This window comes from Excalfactoria chinensis, chromosome Z (genome assembly GCF_039878825.1).
Source record: "Excalfactoria chinensis isolate bCotChi1 chromosome Z, bCotChi1.hap2, whole genome shotgun sequence".
Lineage (NCBI taxonomy): Eukaryota > Metazoa > Chordata > Aves > Galliformes > Phasianidae > Excalfactoria > Excalfactoria chinensis.
In genome coordinates this window covers 56,003,802-56,016,633 of record NC_092857.1, presented here as the reverse complement: position 1 = coordinate 56,016,633, position 12,832 = coordinate 56,003,802, and positions in this window count along the sequence as shown.

Sequence of the window (12,832 nt, the reverse complement as noted above, 5' to 3'; positions counted from 1 at the left end):
CTTTCTTGGCTTTGCATGATTGGTGCTGGGACCAGTCATAGAATTGTAGAATCATATATGATATAGATTTATATAGATGAGAATGGGTGATTGGCACAGGGGAGAAGAGGCCTCAGCTCAGCCAGAGAAGAGCTCTTCCCCAGCAAAGCCTGTCTTTATGGGTAGGGAAGCTGTGGAAAGAAGGAGAGGTGAAGAAGTGCCTTAGGCATACAGCATGGAGGACACAGCATCCTGATATGGTTAGTGTAGGCATTTTGTTCTATCAGAGGAAGACTGTGATCCAAAGCCTCTTGCAACAGCAAAACAAAGGCACTGGGAACCTGCTGGTAGAGTGCACCTCAGAAACAGGCTCCACACAGGCTTTGAGAACCTTCAGATGATGCAAAGCCTTCACCATGAACCCAAGATCTCTCTGAAGAAGAACACTGAGTGCTCCAACATGGCTGCAAATAGCAAAAACACCTATGTATGCCAAAGATTAATCTGTCTTCCAGAGCTGCATCACAAACTGTAAATGCTGAAGGAAATAAAAGACAGAACAATGAGTAGTCAACATACTGTGAGAGATTTTGCTTTATTTCAGCTGTCTCAAACAACGTCTTTCTTGCAAATAATAAGTGAAGCACTTTGCAGACAAGGACCATAACAGAAGAGCATAGCAGGAATTACAAAGAAATCTCTGCTTTTAAAGTTATCAGCTTTGGATTTGGAAATCATGGGGAGTTAAAAAATATGCACTGCATGATAACACTTTACAAATGCTCTTCTCAGAGTAGAAAGACACTTTAAAAGACTTAAAGGACACTTTAAAACTATCAAATAAATAAATAAATAGAAGGATATCAAGCAATACAAATCTCATTTTCTGTTAAAAATTGATTTTTTCCCCCTTCAATCTTACTGAAAATTGAACTTTACATGATAATCTGGGTTTTTAATAATTAAAATCATTATAAAATTAAAAATATTAAAAGTCTATTTAATTTATAGAACTCCAGGCTATAATTTGGTGTTCAATATGCTGGAAAATATTTTTAAGTTACGTTTTATCAGATAAAGATTAAGACAGTAATGGAGAAAGACAGTGTGTCATGGGATTAAAAAATAGATGTTTTTATTGTTTGTCTGTTTTGGGTTAGTGTCCCAGAATTAAGTGATATAAATTGCCTTGACTGTCAATATTTCCACGAGGCAGGAAGTATTTATAGCAAAACTGCTATTACAGGGGAAGATACAGAAAAGTAATGCAACTCTAACTTGTCTTACTATGGACAAATCTCATTTTTGTTTTGTGTGACCCCATGACAATCCCCATCTGTCTCAGGGAAGTCCTCCTGCCGTGCCCTGCTGAGCACACAGTGGTTTATGGACCAAGACACAGCGTGCAGCTCTTCACATGCACCCTGCGTCAGCATTATCTATGAACAGATACACTCAGGGCACCCATGGCACAACACCAGTGGGATAAAATCCTCCTCTAGAAGCTGTCAGATTTGTTTCCAGAGTGAAAAGGATTCTCCACTCCCTATCTGAGGTCCATAAATCACAGTATCTTTAGGACCAGCCACTGTTACTGAGGGAAGTAACTGTCTGATGGCTTTGGGCTTTGAGGCTGGGGCAAAAGCTGCTAGGGTGCAGGAACATCCTCCTCCTGCTGCCCTCTGTGAACCACAACCAGAAGTGAACTGCTGTCACTGAGGTGAAGGGCTGCCTTCATCTGATGTCTACACTACCAAATTACTTCAGTGCCACACTGTATTTTATGTCAATACCTATTTTATTTTTCAAAATTGAAAAAGATATAAGTACATTGTTCCCTGAATTCTTGATGCCCAGGGTAACCTAGCAACCCCTCATCTTATGTGTCATACTGCAGCCTGCCACTCTGCTGCATGTTTAAGCTAACAAGCAAGCAAGGCAGCATTCCACTTGCATATGATTGAGCTAAACTCAAGGCTTTCCTCTAATTTCAGAAATGATAAAGGTTCCTCCCTTCTCACACCTCACCCCTATTACCTCTTCCATATCCTCAACACATCATTGGAAAATAAAATATATAGTCAGAAGTGGTTTTATTCTCTTTCTTTTGGGCAACCCTAATCATCCAAAGGCTCTCAGTGTTCACCGGGGTTGTATAGTTGAAGCTATTTGCATGCGATTGGTAGCCTACAGCACCCTGCAAGCTGATAATCACTGAAAACACGAGAATATATTCAGAAGCACATCATGCAAAATAAGGAAGCTCAAAATGTGCCTGTGGAAAAAGCCTCCTGGGAAAAAAACTTTCAATACATGGAGAGCTCACGAGGGTGGAACAATAGCACCGCACACCTTCTCCCTGTTGGCAAGGTGTGTGGGTGAGCCTCCTCTCAAAGCACTGCTCGTCTCCCTTGGTCCAACCAGAGACATCTAGAAGGGGATGACTCACAGAAGGAATCACTGACACTGTCGCTTCACTGGCAGCTGTAAGGATGGGGGAGAACAGCACAATTCAACTGTGTTGGATGAAATAAAATATTTTTATATCCTACAATAGATGAGAAAGTATGACAAGCTTGTGGAGAGCTGCCCAGAGAGTCTCTGCAGGCTGTATTTTGTCATGCAGTTCCACTGAAGTCAATAGTGAGTTTCAAGACAAGAGGGATCTGACATGTGCGAGAGTGTCTGAGTATCACTGGCTGATGTGCCAAAGCACAGAACAAACTCTGATCTCAACAGGGAATGGGGAAGCAGTGCCTCTACCCCACGGATGCATTTCTTTACCACTGAATATTGATTTCTTTGTGATTTGTAACAGGCTTAATAATTAACTCTTAATAATTTTATTTCTCATAGAGCCTTACATTCAGAAGTGGGGAAGCCATTCCTTGGAAAGAACAAGCTCAAATGCCACTCACATTGGTCCACCCAGCTGTGCCCTCCAGTCTCCTTCACCACACTGCAGGGAGAGCTCCTAGCATTAAATGGTTACATTTAGTGGGAGATATGGGCTCCCTTCCAGTGAAAAGAGAGGACTTAAAGTATTAAGCAAATCCAGTATTTTTTGTGTAGACAAGGTCTAGGTGACATGTTATATGGGAAATAAAATATAGTGCAATTTCCCCTGCAATCTGACTCATTTAAGACATTCTGCTCACCAGAAATTGAGGTCTTGCAAAATTCTCAAGCCACTTAGTACACTTGCAAAACGATATGAATCTTTTCTGTGTCTAAAAGTAGGGCAGATTATACCCATGTGTATACTGAAAAGTCGATACATTGGGAATTTTGCAGGTGGGTGTGCTAGTTCAGCTTTTGACTGATGAATTTCGGGTACTAAATTAATGGCTCTGAGATTTGGTAACTCACAGCTCTAGTTTTCTGATCTTCTGTTTTAGACTGTGAAGCAGAAGCAACCGGGCAGCAGACTTTAAAACAAGCTCACTCAGAACATTACTGTTTGTTGTACCTCATTTTGTCAGAAAGGCAACTAAAATGAAAATCACTCTTTTCCTGAAGACTAAAGCATGCACAAGTAAAGTTATAAAAACAAAAATAAATTAAAAAACCCACATTAGACAGTAATCAGTTTCTGTCAATATCAAACCAAGTAATGCTGCTACTCCCAAACACGTATAACCCTCACATGTTTTCTGTGTGTGTTTCATAGTATTTACCAGAAAATTCTTCTGCAAAATCTGGTGATTGAGCAGTAAGGTGTTATGCAATGACTGCTGCAGCACTGCTTTTGTTAGTTATATTAATTCCTATTTAACATTTATGAAATGTGGGGTGCATAGCTATTCTGTCCACCTATCCCAATGTAACATTTATTTATTTGTTAGTTTATTTATATTAATCAGTGCATATCCCCTAAACAACCTCCACATCGTAGGTAGCAACAAGTATAAGACCCATATTGAGGTGCTGAATTATTTAACACTATTTAAAATTTACTCCTTTCATGTTTTCTTGTTGCTTTAGATCCCCCCCATTAGGCTGCGGTGCCTGTTAACAGTGAAACCGTCTGTTTCTTGAATTGAAGCACAACCACAAGTAAGGGGAGCTTTTGTAAACTGCCAGTGCCATCATGGTGCGCATGCTCCTGCCCTGGTGCAGACTCTGGAAGATATCCATTTCACATGCAGTTTGTTTCTGTGCCATCCACTTGGTTCTATCTGGGATTTTTATGCATTACCAGTATAGTTCACATGGTGGAAACAACACTCATGTCAGAATTAATAAAGGGGTTGATGCTAAGATGTGGCAGCTTCACTACAAAATATGTGTATACATACACATACACATACACATATACATATACATATACATATACATATACATATATACATACATATATATATATACATATCTATGTATGTGTATGTATATATATATGCCTTTTACATGAAGTTTTAGTTCCCACTTTTCTAGGAAGTAATAGCTTTCATTATTACTTCATTACATTTCCTTCTTACTTATCTGTCTATACACACTTCTCAAATTCCTAAAAACATGTGCCACTTAAATAATTCAGTCTTACTTGTAGGTTTATGCATATCTTATTTTCTTTCGTGTTCCTTTTTTTTTTTTGTTTTTTTGTTTTTTTTGTTTGTTTTTTATTTTTTTAAATTAATTTTCTCCTTCTGATATCTTTCCTTTCAAACTTTTCAGTTTATTTGGTTTAGTGGAAATCACTGGTAGTAGGTGGATGGTTGGACTAGATGATCTTAGAGGTCTTTTCCAACCTTAATATTGTACGATTGCATAATCAGTATAGATGTATTTCATTTAATTTATATTATTCAGGGTTAATGCAACCCTGAAGCGTTTTGCTGAGCTGATCACAATATGTTGAATTTCACCCATTTTACCTGCATCTGTATGGAGTTTTGTAGAATACTGAGCAGAATCAAAGTCTCTAATGTCACCTTTTGGCCACTGCTCTCATTTGAGCATCTTTATTATGCGTGCGCCACGGAAACTTCACAAGCTTGCATCTCAGCATGTGAATCAAACGACTGATCACTGTTCACTGGTGAGTAAATGATCTGATACAATTAAAGAATCATGAAATGCACTTTGTCTAACTGAGTTTTGCCTCTGTATTCTTCCAGTGGATTGTAGAATGGGATGAAAACTCCAGAAAATACAATAGAAATAATCGTTCTAGTGGTATGCTGTGGCTTCCACTATTCAATCTTTCCTAAGAGCTGGAGTGGGATGACCGTATCTTCTGTGGAGCATAAAATATATCTGAGCAAACCTGGGCTACTGGTAAGGTTCAGTGGTGCAGAAATCTGTCTCAAGGACCACCTGAAAAGGGAAATAAATGTATCTGATCACTTCTTTTCTTTTTAAAAAATGATATACAAGGTGTGTCTAAGGGAAGAATTTTAGATGAAAATGTTTCCTCTTGGATTTTATTTAAGCTATAAATTCAAAATCCAGGCCTCTGTTAGAAAACTCCTCTGCAGACTGGAAAATTCATAGCACTGTCATGAGAGAAGTACCAGTGGTCCAGTGGTCCTGAGTTACCTCTACTACACTGTGTAACATATTTTATTTGCTTGCATTTTCTTCTAAGTTATTTAAGGCGAGTGCATAAGATACACTTGTGTGTAGCAATGGTCTTTGTTAAGATTAAGCACTTTCTGATCTTTAAGTTTTGTGTCAGGCTGACAGACTGCACCTCTGAAACCTACCTCCAGGAGAACCAGAGAAGCTGGAGCTTCTTGCCCCTCCACGTATGTTGAGGGTGAAAGAGAAGAACAAGAAGGAAGGCAAGAGGCAGCTTTTCTTCACACGATATGTTTTAGAAAGGTCATTTCTAACAGAGAATAATTTGAAAATCATAAGGTGTCTGTACTGATTCAAATATAAAACAGTGCGTTTTTTATTTCCTCTGAATATTTCTCCAAAGAAAATTGAGAATAAGGTGGAGAATAAAGTAAAAAGTTGTGTTAGTTGCAGTTCTGATATTCAGGTTGTGAGACAGTCACAATTCAGAGAACTGTTCTGTGTGTTTTCAGCAGTGTCTTTTTCCAGTAAAACTGTCAGTTTGGTTACACGGTCATGATTTCAAAACACAGCCGTGCATTCTACCTTCCTTCTCAGTTTGGAATGACTAATTTTTCTACTCACTTGTAACTGTGGATTAAAATAATAACTATATATATATATATGTATATATATATAGTAAAAGACTTTGATGCAATGCTTGTCTTTTTGGCTGGATGTGACTTATTCAAAAGGTAGCTTCATCCTACAAAGAGCAGTCAGCTGTTTGGGTGATGAAACTGCTATATGTATACAGACTGTGTTGATAGCCAGCCTCTCAATTCTAGGGGTGAGATATCTGCTTTCCAGAGGCAGTGAGTAGCAAATCTCTGGTTCATTCCTCAAGCAATCATTTTTAGATAATGCAATGACCTATCTAAAAGGTTCAGCCTTTGGGGCATAAGTGGCAATGAGGCCAATTTCAGACGGTGTCTAGGTGTTAATCTAGTATATTAACAGAGTCATTTTCCTGGTCAGATGAGGAGATTGCACAGTGACAGGTTAAGGCCTGAACCAAGGAGACTGATACTATTTTTAAATTCCCTGGGAGGATGCTGCACTTGCGAATGTGCCGTCTGGGTGTTTTGAAACCTGTGCGGGAACATGTTGGCTTAAGTCTATAAGTTCATTTCTGACCTTAATGGGGGAGGACATTTCAAGTCTCTATACAACACTGGGCTGCAGGGAAGCCACAAAGGACCCATCTCTGTCCACTGAGCATGGTGCTAATGAAGAGGAGTGTGTATTAAAATAACAGGCTGTCCTTGTGCCTGCTGCTTGATGACTGATATTTTTCTCCTGTGTAGGACTTTCCAAATGAGGATTGGGAATGGGCCCCTGCCCTAATTGCAGCACATTGTGAGACTATTCTCCCCAGCTCCTGCTTCCATATGCTTGGAAATGAGCAGTGCTTGAAGTCACAGTGATGTGGATCTTGGTGTGAGACTGAGGATTATTCTCATGTATTTTTCAAACCTCAAACATGTTCTTCCCTGTCAGAGATGTTTGCTCTTTCATCAACTTATACAAAATACCTTGTGACAGTTAAAACAAACATCCATTTAAAGCTTTTAAACAGTATTTTTTATATCCTACTATATTATTCAGAAATTTAATTATGTTTCATCCCTGTCTCATATATGCAGTGCTTCTTATCTAGCTGACATAGCCCTATAAGAGAGAGCTGAGATTTTGAAAAGAAGCAGGAAAACGTTAAGTCATATGCAGCTAAAGTTGTTATGTGTTCTTGGATGAAAACACGTGATAGCGTAATATTGTCCATACTGTTTTGAAGAAGTGATGGTTTGAGTGTATTCAGAATGGAAGATTCCCATCTCCAACTTGCACAGACAGAAGGACCTTTAGTGTGTGGAAAGTGACAGTCACATTAACCTGCAAGTATGCCTAACTTTGGTCCAGGAGCAAGAAGGGAGTTCACACAGGGGCTTGCTCACCAGGAAGGTGCAGTCACTTTCTGAACATAAATTCAAGTGGGAGTCTTCTAATCTCCAGATGCTTGCAAATGTCACAGAAAGCTACAGCGAAGTTTAGAGATCTATTCAAAGAGATCCTTACTGCTCCACCAGAGGAAGTTATGGAGAATTCAGTTCAGCTTGACTCAGAGACAAAAATTCTGGAATATAATTATACATTGAATTGGATGTCATTTATGTATACTTTCCTGGCTAGAAGAAGTCAGATGAAGCAAATGCTTTTAACATTAAAATTTTAGTATAGAAAGATTCTGAAGAGCAGCCACAAAGAGCATGCCCTGAGAAGAGAAAAAAGAGTTTCTGTTTAGGGGTGTGTCTGCAAAGCTGAAGTTACATGCCTCCACAGTTCACCTATGAAGTTAACAAGGGGTAACTGAAGAACACACTTGAGTTGCTAAAGAACTAGATATGCATCATTCACAGGAGATAAATTAAACTCTTCAAGGACTCTGAAGTTAAAGCAAAGCAATTGCACTTATATGTCATTTACTCTGAAAAAATATCACAAGCACTGATTGTTGTTGGACATTCATTGATCTGTTTGACTAACCAATAGGGAAGCAATTGATTGAAAAGGTATTGTTGCACGTTGTGGGCATAGAAAATCTTCTGTTTCTTCATTTGTTTACAACGGGCTATTCCTTTATGGATGAGCTTCATGCAGTTCCATGTTTGTCTGAGAAGTGTCAGAAGATTGATTGACTTTTTGAGAGAATGCATTGCTTTTTGTGAGACTAGAAAAATGCAAACATTCTTCACTGCAGAATGATGTGTCTGGATCAGAACAGAAATAAAATAATCTAGCCTGTGGCTATCTCAGCACTACCATTATAGCATTGAAGGATTTCTGTGAATGATTGTCAATACACAGTTCTTCTGCTATGGCCTTGATATGTTTCTGTCACTGAGCTACAACTGTAGATTACTGATGATGTTGCAACTGCAATTTTTATAGACAGATGCACAAAACATAGATAGCAGAAAATGTGTTATGGTGTCATGGTAAGGTGGGTGGCAAGTAAAAAAAAAAAGAACAAAAAACCTGAAAATTTCAGCACACACACAGAGCTGTACAGCAAGAACTGAAGTATTGAATATGTTTTTCATTTAAAAAATGCTATAAAGTGAAATGAGAAAGTGGAATATCATCAAGCACTTGGACAGTCTAGGAATGTCTGCAACATGCTGTGTAGCCCACATGGCTTGATTGTAATTGCAGGGGAGGATGCTTACTTGCAAATGTTAGGTTGAGTACTCTTGTCCACTGTGATCTGCTTTCCTACATCTTCTCTTTCAGGTCCATCTACGTAGTGTCTCTAAGCAGACACAGGCAGGTTCAGTGAACTTTCAGAACCCTAGAAAATGAAACTGGATGCTTGGGTCATTCCTAAAACAGGGCAGGTGAATTAATTGGGGTTTTGGAAGAGATAGTGAGGATAAATGTGTCTCCTTCAACTGAGAAACTTCATGGAAAGGTATGTATTAGTCATCTGATTAACATGCTGAAATGCCCAGAAATCAGATCTCAAGTCCTAGTCTGATATTCCCAGAGATAAGAAGCATGCCTGTGGTAACTCAAATTTTATGTTAGCCTGAGAGTTTTGTGAATGAAAGAATATTATAGTGTAGTTATGTTGTTCATGCATGTATATCCCTTTTCAATTTGTAACTGTATTAATACCACTCACTGTACCTACAATGTTGCCAAATAGTTTGTGGAACAGTTTTTGTCCGGAATATATTTTGTATATATTATATTTTAAACTAACCAGGACACAATTATTGCTGTTCATCCTTGCCACAGTGGTGACAAGGAGGATACACAATCTGGAAGAGGCCATGATGAAAAAGTTTGAGGTGACTGACATCTTTTTTTTAATGAAATAACTGCTTATTATAGCAGACTGAAAAAATTATGGAGCAGTTGATATATCTGAAATAAATAACATTGACAAAGCTTTTTGGTTCTGTGAAAACAAAGAATCTCCAAGTCTGTGGCAAGTATATGTCTTACATTTAATACATTGAATGCAGACTACTGATGCTTTCCAAATACAGACTGCCAAATGCACAAAGAGCAAAGTTTAGTTAAAGTTCATCCTCAGGTCATACACTTAGAGCAGCCATCAATCTAGAAAACCTCCCAGTAACCTCTACATACTTCCAGACAAGATCTGGGGTCACAGAATCACAGAATCACAGAATCACAGAATTATAGGGGTTGGAAGGGACCTCTAGAGATCATCGAGTCCAACCCCCCTGCCAAAGCAGGCTCCCTACACCACGTCGCACAGGTAGGCGTCCAGGCGAGTCTTGAATATCTCCAGAGAAGGAGACTCCACCACCTCCCTGGGCAGCCTGTTCCAGTGCTCCGTCACCCTCACTGTAAAGAAGTTCTTGCGCACATTCGTGCGGAACTTCCTATGCTGGAGTTTCAGCCCATTGCCCCTAGTCCTGTCCCCACGCACTACTGAAAAGAGACCAGCCTCGCCACTATAGCTCCCACACCTCAGGTATTTATAAACCTGGATCAAGTCCCCTCTCAGCCTTCTTTTCTCAAGGCTAAACAGACCCAGTTCCCTAAGTCTCTCCTCGTAGGGGAGATGGTCCAGGCCCTTCACCATCTTTGTGGCCCTCCGCTGGACTCTTTCCAAGAGATCCCTGTCTTTTTTGTACTGGGGAGCCCAGAACTGGACACAGTATTCCAGATGAGGCCTCACCAGGGCAGAGTAGAGGGGGAGGATCACCTCCCTTGACCTGCTGGCTACGCTCTTTTTAATGCACCCCAGAATGCCATTGGCCTTTTTGGCTACAAGGGCACACTGCTGGCTCATGGCCAACCTGTCGTCCACCAGGACGCCCAGGTCCCTCTCAGCAGAGCTCCTCTCCAGCAGGTCTTCCCCCAACCTGTACTGGTGTATGCAATTATTTCTACCGAGATGCAAGACTCTACACTTGCTTATGTTAAACCTCATCCGGTTTCTTACTGCCCAGCTCTCCAGTCTGTCCAGGTCTCTCTGAATGGCTGCACAGCCTTCAGGCGTGTCAGCCAATCCTCCCAGCTTCGTGTCATCAGCAAACTTGCTGAGGGTGGTCACTATCCCCTCATCAAGGTCGTTGATGAAGATGTTGAACAAGACTGGACCCAGCACAGACCCCTGGGGGACACCACTAGTCACAGGCCTCCAGCCAGACACCGCACCGCCAATGACAACCCTCTGCACTCTGCCAGTCAGCCAATTCTCGATCCACTTCACCGTCCACTCATCTATCCCATACTTCCTCAGCTTTGTTATAAGGATGTCATGGGGGACCGTATCAAAAGCCTTACTGAAATCAAGGTAGACTACATCTACCGCTCTCCCCCCGTCCACCCAGCTAGTGACATCTTCATAAAAGGCCACCAGGTTGGTCGAGCACGACCTCCCCTTGGTGAACCCATGCTGAGTACTCCTGATAACCTCCTTTTCTCCCAGTTGTCTGGAGATGGCATCCAGCACAAGCTGTTCCATCACCTTCCCTGGGACAGAGGTGAGGCTGACTGGCCTATAATTACCCGGGTCATCCTTCTTGCCCTTTTTGAAGACTGGGGTGACATTGGCCATCCTCCAGTCTTCAGGCACCTCCCCAGTTCTCCAAGACCTTTGAAAAATTACAGAGAGCGGCTTAGCAATAACCTCCGCCAGCTCTCTCAGCACCCGCGGGTGCACCCCATCAGGTCCCATGGATTTATGGACATTAATGTTTCCTAAGCACTCACGGACCACCTCTTCCCTGACTAAAGGGAAATCTCCCATTCCCCAGATTCTCTCATCAACCACCGGGGACTGGGATTCCTGGGGGAGAGCCCTTTCACTAAAGACAGAGGCAAAGAAGGCGTTCAGTATTTCCGCCTTCTCAGCATCCCCCGTTACCAGAACACCCCCCTCACTTAGTATGGGGCCCACATTCTCCCTAGCCTTCCTTTTGCTGTTAACGTACTTAAAAAACCCTTTTTTATTATCCTTTATCTCCTTAGCTAGATTCAGCTCCAGGTGGGCTTTAGCCTTCCTGGTCGCATCTCGGCAGTCCCTGACTACATTCTTATATTGTTCCCAAGTGGCCAGACCCTTTTTCCACATATCGTGTACTTTCTTCTTTCTGCGGAGCTTGCACATGAGTTCCTTACTCATCCACGCAGGTCTCCTGGCACCTTTTCCTGACTTCTTAGTTACAGGGACGCACCGATCCTGAACCTGGAAGAGGAGCCGTTTGAATGCTAGCCAGCTCTCACAGGCCCCCTTGCCTTCTAGCACCCTGGCCCACGGGATGGCCCCAAGTAAGTCCCGGAGGAGATCAAAGTTGGCTCTCCTGAAGTCCAGGGTAGCAATCCTACTTTTTGTTTTGCTTCCTCCGCTCAGGATCTCGAACTCCACCATCTCATGGTCGCTACAACCCAAGTTACCCCCGACTTTTACTTCCTTAACGAGTCCTTCCTTGTTGGTGAGAATAAGGTCCAGCAGCACCCCGCCCCGCGTCGGTACCTCGACCATCTGCATTAGAAAGTTATCTTCAATACACTGCAAGAATTGTCTGGACCGCGCATGCTTGGCCATATTGGTCGTCCAGCAAATATCTGGATAATTGAAATCCCCCAAAAGTACCAACGCCCGGGAGCGTGATGCTACTTCCAGTTGGCTACGGAAGGCCTCATCAACCTCCTCTTCCTGATCAGGAGGCCTGTAGTACACACCCACTACAGTGTCCCCCTTACCAGCCTGGCCCTTGATTCTCACCCACAAGCTCTCGACTGCTACATCACTCTCCCCCAGGTGGAGTTCAATACATTCTAGCTGCTCTCTCACATAAAGAGCAACTCCACCACCCCGCCTTGCTAGCCGATCTCTCCTAAAAAGGACATAGCCCTCCATGACAACATTCCAGTCATGCGAGCTGTCCCACCACGTCTCTGTGATCGCAATGAGATCATAGCCATGCGATTGCACACAAAACTCCAATTCTTCCTGTTTATTCCCCATGCTTCGCGCATTAGTATACAGGCACTTGAGAGAAGGAGCATCTCCCCACCTCTCTCCATGCCTTTGAACCCCTTTGTCAGCACCCAACACGCTCTGCTTTGAGCCTTGAACTGCCGCCTCAGACCCAGCGGCCCTCATTTTGTCCCCTTCCCCCTTCGTACCTAGTTTAAACACCTGTCAATTAGTCCTGACAGTTCCTCGGCTAGAAAAGGGTCCTTTGTGTCCTGATTAGAGCATGCAACAGTTAATTTGTTTTAAATAGGAAATTAAACAGTCATGTAA